This window comes from Palaemon carinicauda, chromosome 17, assembly GCF_036898095.1.
Source record: "Palaemon carinicauda isolate YSFRI2023 chromosome 17, ASM3689809v2, whole genome shotgun sequence".
NCBI lineage: Eukaryota > Metazoa > Arthropoda > Malacostraca > Decapoda > Palaemonidae > Palaemon > Palaemon carinicauda.
The window spans coordinates 137017413-137027412 of NC_090741.1; positions in this window are offsets into that span (position 1 = coordinate 137017413).

Below are 10000 nucleotides of genomic sequence, written 5' to 3' on the forward strand. Positions count from 1 at the left end.
GGCCTTGTGTGAGACAAAGATGAAAGGAAAGGGTGAAGTGATGTTTGGTGAAATGTCTGGTAGAGTGTCTGGGATTGAAAGGGAAGAGCGAGAGAGGGGTGTGGATTTATTGCTGAGTGAATGGATGACAGGTAAAGTAGTGGAATGGAAGGAGATATCATCTAGGTTAATGTGGGTAAGGGTTAGGTTGGGTAGGGGAATGTTGGGTGTTTGTCAGTGCGTATGGGTCAGGTAGTGAGGAAAGTGAAGAAGAGCGCAATGAGTTCTGGAATGAATTAACTAGGTGTGTAGAAGGACTGGGTAGAAGGAATTATGTAGTTGTCATGGGTGACTTAAATGCTAGAGTGGGCGCTGAAGAGGTAGAAGGTGTCATTGGGAAGTATGGCGTACCAGGTGAAAATGAGAGTGGTGAGAGACTGGTAGATATGTGTGTTGAACAAGAGATGGTAATAAGAAGAAAGATAAAAATAAGTATACATGGGTAAGAGTGGCAAATGGTAGAGTAGTAGAAAGGGCATTAATGGATTATGTGTTGATAACTAAAAGAATGTTTGGAAGATTGAAAGACGTGCACGTGTTTAGGGGTATGGCTAACGGTATGTCTGATAATTTTTTGGTGGAAGGAAAATTAGTTGTAGCAAAAGAGTGGGGGAATAGAGTAGGTGGATGTAAAAGGGAGCTAGTGAGGGTTGAAGAGCTAATAAAACCGGGCGTAAAAAGTAAATATCAGTAAAGGTTGAAAATGGCATATGACGGAGGTGAGAGTAAGAGAAACTGGTAATTTAGAGGAGTGGAAGTTAGCAAAAGAAAAATTTTGTTGGGATTGCAAGTGATGTATGTGGCAAGAAGGTTGTTGGAGGCAGCATGAGGAAGGGGCAGTGAATGGTAGAATGAAGGAGTGAAGGGTAAAAGTGGAAGAGAAAAAGAGTGCTTTTGAAGAATGGCTGCAGAGTAATAGTATAGAGAAGTATGAAAAATATAGAGAGACAATTGTGGAAGTAAAGCTCAAGGTACGTGAGGCAAAGAGGGGCAGCTGACCTGAGGTGGGGTCAGGGACTGGGTCAGTCATATGAAGAGAATAAGAAGAAGTTTTGGTGAAGAGACTAAGGAAGGCTGGCGCAAGAATTGAAGAGACAGTGAAAGATGGAAATGGAAGGTTGTTAAAAGGAGAGGAGGCAAAGAAAAGGTGGGAGGAATATTTTGAAAGTTTGCTGAATGTTGAGGATAATAGGGAGGTAGATATAATTGCTGTTCCAGGTGTTGAGGTGCAAGTGATGGGAGATGATAATGAGAGAGAGATTACAATAGAGGAAGTGAGGAGAGCACTAGATGAAACGAGAGTAGGAAAAGCATCTGGTATGGATGGTGTGAAAGCTGAGATGTTGAAGGAAGGGGGTGTGACTGTACTTGAATGGTTAGTGAGATTGTTTAATATGTGTATTGTGTTGTCAATGGTACCAGTAGATTGGGTTTGTGCATGTATTGTACCACTATATAAGGGTAAGGGAGATGTGCATGAGTGTTGTAATTCAAGAGGTATTAGTTTGTTGAGTGTAGTTGGAAAAGTGTATGGTAGAGTAATGATTAATAGGATTAAGGATAAAACAGAGAATGCTATCTTGGAAGTACAGGGTGGTTTTAGAAGAGGTAGGAGTTGTATGAATCAGATTTTTACAGTTAGGCAGAAATGCGAGAAATATTTAGCAAAAGGTAAGGAGGTGTATGTTGCGTTTATAGATCTATAGAAAGCATATGATAGAGTTGCTAGGGAAGCAATGTGGAATGTGTTGAGGTTATATGGAGTTGGTGGAAGGTTGTTGCAAGCAGTGAAAAGTTTCTACAAAGGTAGTAAAGCATGTGTTAGAATAGGAAATGAAGTGAGCGATCGGTTTCTGGTGAGAGTGGGGCTGAGACATGGATGTGTGATGTCGCCGTGGTTGTTTAACTTGTATGTTGATGGAGTGGTGAGAGAGGTGAATGTTAGAGTGCTTGGACGAGGATTAAAACTGGTAGGCGAGAATGATCATGAATGGGAGGTAAATCAGTTGTTGTTTGTGGATGATACTGTACTGGTAGCAGACACAGAAGAGAAGTTTGACCGACTAGTGACAGAATTTGGAAGGGTGTGTGAGAGAAGGAAGTTGAGAGTTAATGTGAGTGAGAGTAAGGTTATGAGATGTACAAGAAGGGAAGGTGGTGCAAGGTTGAATGTCATGTTGAATGGAGAGTGGATCAGTTTAAGTACTTGGGGTCTGTTATTTCAGCAAATGGTGGAGTGGAAGCAGATGTACGTCAGAGAGTGAATGAAGGTTGCAAAGTGTTGGGGGCAGTTAAGGGAGTAGTATAAAATAGAGGGTTGGGCATGAATGTAAAGAGAGTTCTATATGAGAAAGTGATTGTACCAACTGTGATGTATGGATCAGAGTTGTGGGGAATGAAAGTTATGGAGAGACAGAAATTGAATGTGTATGAGATGAAATGTCTAAGGAGTACGGCTGGTGTATCTCGAGTAGATAGGGTTAGGAACGAAGTGGTGAGTGTGAAAACGGGTGTAAGAAATGAGTTAGCGGCTAGAGTGGATATGAATGTGTTGAGGTGGTTTGGCCATGTTGAGAGAATGGAAAATGGCTTTTTGCTAAAGAAGGTGATGAATGCAAGAGTTGATGGGAGAAGTACAAGAGGAAGGCCAAGGTTTGGGTGGATGGATGGTGTGAAGAAAGCTCTGGGTGATAGGAGGATAGATGTGAGAGAGGCAAGAGAGAGTGCTAGAAAAAGGAATGAATGGCGAGCGATTGTGACGCAGTTCCGGTAGGCCCTGCTGCTTCCTTCGGTGCCTTAGATGACCGCGGAGGTAGCAGCAGTAGGGGATTCAGCATTATGAAGCTATATATATATATATATATATATATATATATATATATATATATATATATATATATATATATATATATATATATATATATATATATATAATTTTTTTATAATTAATATATTGAACTTCAAAGGTTTGGTTTCACATACAATTGTATCTTCCTTTTATTTCTGAAAGAGGAGAGGGAAATTTCCTCACTACTCAAATCCTTGTTTTATTTCCTCCCAATTCTCTATGGCATCTGACCTCCATGACCTACACTCAAAATGCTTGCTCAATACCTCTTGAAGTCTCAGATATAATTCTGGGGATTGTGTTTGGAGCCAGACGTAATTGGGAGTACAGGCTCTTTTAGGATTATCCTGCGCCAGGAGAGAGTTATGGAAATAGCAACATACAAGATTGGTTCAATGAGTTTCCTCCAGAATGTCATGATTTTCGTTATGTTATTTTTGACATATTCCGAAATGTCATTGAAATTTCTTTAGTGCATTGGATTTTCAGTTGAAAACTCTGGAATAGAATTTTCACAGCGTTCTTTTTCGTTTTTTATTTTTTATTTTTTTATTTTATTATAATGGAAATTTTCAAATAGCCTGGGGGTAAAAGGGTTTCTTCACTGCACTAGGGAATCATGATGTTCCAAAACGGATTTAATTAATTCTGGGCATGTTGGTAGGGTGTAATGAGGTTTTACAAATCATAGTTGGTTGCGTTATTCGTATTTTCTTTTTAAAGAATGAAAGTTTTTGTTGTTACTTCAAATGGAACTAGAAAGAACAGTGCAGAGATTTCAACCTGCTATTATTATGTAACGCAACCGTAATTATTAAACGATATGATGATTTATAGGATTACTGATAAGTTATTTTAAAATCATAATTTCATCAGATGACCAATGATTGTTTGAATTATAGCATCAGTTTTCCTTTATTTTAACTTTAAAACACATGCATTATCTATCTCGCTATCACTTTCACTTGGAAACATTTTGTTATAAAGCAATATAATAGACCTATTTTTTTGACTCTCTCTCTCTCTCTCTCTCTCTCTCTCTCTCTCTCTCTCTCTCTCTCTCTCTCTCTCTTTTAGGCCGTAATTTATATTATAGGTTATATTTCAAATACTTAGGTCTATGCCAATTAATTTTTTCGAACTCTCAATATCATTTGATAAATATACACTATAATATAAACGATAATCAGAATTCGAAGTAAGATAAAGCACAAGCAAAACAAAACAATAAATTCTTAAACTTAACACTCAAAAATTTACATAAAATCAAGTATTTGGGGATATTAGGTAAAGATTTTTTTTTGTATACATATGTTAAAACACCATTAGATACAAGGACAGATGAAAAGAGAGAGAGAGAGAGAGAGAGAGAGAGAGAGAGAGAGAGAGAGAGAGAATTCCGTATACAAGCGTTCACTATTCAGGCACGTATAGTACGTGTCCTGAATTTAGATTATGTATGAGCCCCACCGCAAATAGATGCCTGTGGAATATAAACATTCGGATTCTAAAACCAGTTTATACATGTACTCCATATAAAAATAAAGAACATTATCACGCATGCACACAAACACACACACACACACACACACATATGTATATATATATATATATATATATATTTATATATATATATATATATATGTATATATATATATATATATATACATATATATTTATATACATATATATATATATATATATAGAGAGAGAGAGAGAGAGAGAGAGAGAGAGAGAGAGTGTGTGTGTGTATATAAGTATATATATATAAACATAAAAATGTATATATATATATATATATATGCCATGTAGATGGATAATGACACATCGGAACAGGGGTTTACTTCACTTTATTTTACAAAAGTTTCGTAAGAATATCGTATACTGCTACACCTTCCTAGCTTAAAACCTTGTCTACTCAAATGCCCAAAGGCAACTAAACACCCATTTCTATCAAAATGCAATCTTGCTACAACAACATGCTTTTTTGTGGAATTCTCATGATTATAGAGTTCGTTCACCTAGACATAAAACACACATCTACATATACGAATTAGGACATCACTCCCACACCTCCCCGGCTCCTTACTCCGTGAGGAGGTGCGCACTCAACCTCTCTTGTCTATGATATGTGGAGGATACTCCGATAAGCATGGCCTGTACTAAGACAAAATGCAATATGATATATATATATATATATATATATTTATATATATATATTTATATATAATTGTATATATATACATAAACATACATATGTATATATATAATATATATATATATATATATATATATATTTATATATATATATATATATATATATACATATATACATATATATATATATATATATATGTATATATAAACATATATATATATATATATATATGTGTGTGTATATAAATTAATATTGCACTTAAACTTGCAACTATCAACTGGTGGCCACTAGCCGTTTTCCCGAGAAAATCATTCATCTTCCCGCCCTTCTCTAATAACATTAAGTATAAGGTATTCACAAATACACATTCTCTAACATGGCCTATCCTCAAGGCTTAACTTTTAATCCATCAGCCTTTTTTCATTCGGGAACCGCCCCGGCCCCAGCAACCCGGTATTATATGATTACATGAATAATAGAGCATCCGCCTGACGGATCTGACCTGGTCTAATTATCCTCTGATTGTTTTTAGGTTCCCTCATCAATGTTATACGTATATCTACGCTCAGCAAAATTACCACAATATTTTACATATACATTAAGCATCAACAGAAGAACACATTGTTATCATTAAGTTTATTTACAACATGGCGCAAGAAGAGATCAGGTCTGTTCAAACAACAACAACAGCAAAGTGAAAAATAAAAAAATCTACTCATCAACTCCAGGTATATCACGTATGCAGGGGGTAAAGAGGAACACTTTTGAAAAAATACCTCTTCAGGCACCACATGTATGTGTGCCTGATAATGTTTTGACATTGCGCCATTAATAATGCTTTGTATGTCGACTCTATTGGATTTAACCATCTTTACTCGATACGGACCCAAATACCCAGGCTCTAGTTTGTGTTCCCTAGGTTATAATCGTTCCAAATACACACGATCGCCAAAAAATACTTTTACAGGTGCGGTTTTGAACCGACCATCATACTTTTGAGCAACGTTTTCCATTAGCTCATTTCACAAACCTTTCAGTGGTTCTCATTACACTCCTAAATAGATTCAATAGATATAGAGAGTATTGCTCACTTGAATAATTTGTCAATTGATGTGAATTAATGAGTACCGTATATGGTAACACAGGATCATGTCCATACACTAAAAAGAAAGGCGTGTCCATTGAAATAAGCAATAAATGCAATGTTCAAAGCTAGCTCAGCTGCAGGAAGCATGGCATGCCAATAAAGGGTGTCATCAGCCAATAAGTAACGTAGTAATTCGCACTACTTCACTATTTTGCGATTCCACTAAGCCATCTTCTGAAGGCCTATATGCCGACAACGAAAAGTGTTCAATTTTTATTAGTCAGTGACCAATTTCACCGCCATATTTATAACCAGGAGACCATTATCACTTATAAAAATTTTCGGGGAACCAAACCTGGTAATGAAAGAGCACAGCGCTTGGGCTAATGAATTTGCTGATTTATCCAACATTGCGTAAGTATGAGTGTACCGAGTAAATGCATAAAAAATACACATATATACTTATGTTGTGTAACACCAGTAGGAAATGGTCCTACCACATCCATTTGAACTCTATAAAATTTAATAAGAATCACAGGCCACATTTTGGCTTCCGGTAGAGTGTTTTTATGTTCTTTGAAACACTTACAAGCATGAAAATTTTTTATATAATTTTCTATAGATTTTCTCATTACTAACCAAAAGAAGGATTCACGTGTTCTCCTTGATGTTTTATCAATCCCTAAATATTCTGCAAACTGACTTGCATGTACAATGTGGATGGCTCGATAAATTAAAGAGGGAGGAACACCTAACCGAGCACCAAATTCCCCTCCCATCTTCTCGTAAGCACAATATAATATATAATTTTCTATAAAAAAATTCTCACGAGGCACATTCAGAAATGACGAACAACTCTCCGATTCCCTTTATTCACTGCTCACACTCATTCCATTCCTTCCTCTTTTTTTGTCCCTCTTGGACTTCTTTTATGTCCCAAACTTGCAAGTCAATCAAACCTGCATCATCAGGGCATTCATTCTGGACACCCTTGGTCATTTCCTCAGCCACCTTACCTTCGCCGCTCATCTCTCTCTTTCTCTCTCTCTCTCTCTCTCGTCTCTCTCTCTCTCTCTCTCCTCACCCGTATTCTGAATGCTCATCGGAAGAATTCACATACCGTCCTCACTTTTCTCTATTTTGATGGTGGTCTTCAATAACCTGGTTACGTTCTTAGTTCCTCTTTAGTGCCCTAGTTGTTACTCCTATTACATCACCTCTAGAGAGGCATCAGCTACCTTGTTAGCTTTAGCTTCTCTGTGGTTAAAACCCTATATATTAACTCTAATAATCCCTCAATCCATCTCGCTTGTCGAGAGGTCAAATCATTTTTATAATACAAATCACGTAAGGGGCGATGATCAGTTTGCAACTCAATTGACTGACTTCATAAAAAGAACCGATGTCTCCCTAGAACCAAAAGAATAGCCAAAGCCTCTCGATCAAATACTTTAATTCTTTTCCTCCCATTTTGATACCTGGGAATCAAAACAAATGGGTCGCTCTCTGCCTTTATCATCTCGTTGAGAAACTACGCCACCAATAGCGTCGTTACTCACATCTGTCGTCACTAAAAACGGGAGATCAAATCTAAGATATACAAGTAATTCATTGCTAGTTAAGGTATCTTTCAAATGGTTAAAGGCCCTTTTTTCTTCCACTTCAAATTTATTACTTTTTTGTTTCTTTCAAGCATCTAAGGGTCTCGCTATCTCTTCAAAACCTCTTATGAATTTACGGTCATACTCAGCAATCCCAAGGAACACCGCTACTTCCTCAGGGGTATGTGGCCTGGGGAAATCTCAAAGAGCCATTACTGTACTGGGGCAAGGTTGGATACATTCTGGGGTTATTATGTTACCTAAAATTTGACCTGTTTGTGGAAAAAATTGCCCTTTGACCAACTTATTTTCATACCATTATGTTGCAATGCTTTTAAGACTTCACGAATATTATTATTATGTTCTTCGGCCGTTTTCCTTATAATTATATCATCTAAATAAACAAGAACATTATTGCCAATTAAGGGACACAAAACCGCCTATCATTACTCTAGAAAATGGCTTGGAGCATTTTTAACACCGAAAGGTTGAAAATTAAACTGAAATAGTTGATCGTTAGCTGTAAATTCCGTTTTACTTTTACTGTCTTCCTGAATGGGTATTTGATAGTTGTAAAATATTTACTATCCCGTACCTTCACAAGTAATTCTTCAATGAAAGGGCAATGGAAATGCATTATCCTTAGTGACTGCATTCAACTTCTATAACAACACACAATCTTCCCGAGACATCCTTTTTCCTAAGAGCTACGATTGGAGAAGCCAAGGGGGATTCGCTCTCCTCGATTATCCCTTGTTCCTTTGATTATTAAATTCCCTTTCTATCTCTCCCAGGAAATGAATAGGTACATTATAAGGCCTTGACCTGATCGGCTTCGCATGCCCAGTTTCAATGCTAAAGGGAAATCGATCAATCCTCCCTGGTGGCTCAGCTCCAATAGCAATTTCATCGGAATAATCATTGACAATATCACTAACTACAGGTTAATCTGACGGACATAGTTTTTGCGCTTGCATAATCAAATTCTGAGTGTGTTCATCTGTGCAGTCTGGAGTTGTGGCTCCCAAAATCCCATTATTAGTCATTTCACATAACTCTAATTCCCCCACAGAATCACTTGATAACACAACGTCTTTTTCTTTTTTGCCAATTAACTATAGATATATCAGCTCTGTTCTCTTTTATATCCGCTAAGCCCTCTAAAATCATATAGGCCAAAATGTCATGGAGTTTAACAACGACCTTGGTTCCTTCCGGGAGAGGACGACACTGGGTCACTAATATGCTCGTAACCGTCTCGGGAGAAAAACTTCCCATGTCTGAAGTACAGCTGTTACCTTACTTAAATGTCTCTCCGAGCCTGCATAAACACTTACTCTCTCATGACTTTTTTTTATCAGCAAAATGTACCCTCCTGCTTTTAATGTTATTATATCTTTTCCCAAAAAATGCATGTTTGATTACATGAAATGAAATCAATTCCTTAAATTTCCTAGGTGGGCAAGAAAAAAAAATCATGTGTAAACTTCACAAGAGTCCACTTCAAAGTTGACAATCGTTGTATGGTTTATGCGTAGTTCTTTTCCCCTAACGTGTCGCTGACTGTGGTGGGTTAGAGGAGAATCTTTTTTTAATCAGTGAAATGCTGGCTCTTGCGTCGAATAGAGCTCGACTGAATTTATGTGGCAGGTCAATCCTAACTGCTAACATCCTTTCCCAGCCATTACAAGATAAGGGGCACGGGCCAATGATCTCAGCTGCAATGCCGCTGCTCCCTAGTGCTGCAGGGGGGAGGTCGGGGGGTACCGATGGAGGTCCCAGTGCCTGTTCTAACTTCATCGTTCGTGGAGTCCCCCGGCTGCTGCTTGTGATGTCATGCCGGGGGGGGGGGGGGGGGGGGGTTCATCGAACTCCCCTCGTCTCTCCCTTTCTTTGTTTCCTTTTCCTTTTATGTTTGGTGGGGGGAGGTGTGCGTATGACACAGCACGCCGGCCCTCAGCGTTTTTTGCTGGGCACTCTCGAGATAGATGACCGTAGGCTTGAGAAGTGTAAATGCGGTGGGATCTTTGAGTAAGGCACTGCACTCGTCGGTGCCCCTCTTCCCACACTGCCAGCATTTCAAGACTCTTCTAACCTACTGATTGCATTCTCCCCTACCCTGCTTTTGGGGGTTGAGTGCCTCTCATGACTGCCAACATCCCGGAATCGAGCCAGTTATTCCCAGTAATCTTTTCTTCTGGCATACTACCTCTGCTAATGAACGATTGTCAAATGAAATAACCACTAAATACAGTTTTACTATTCTG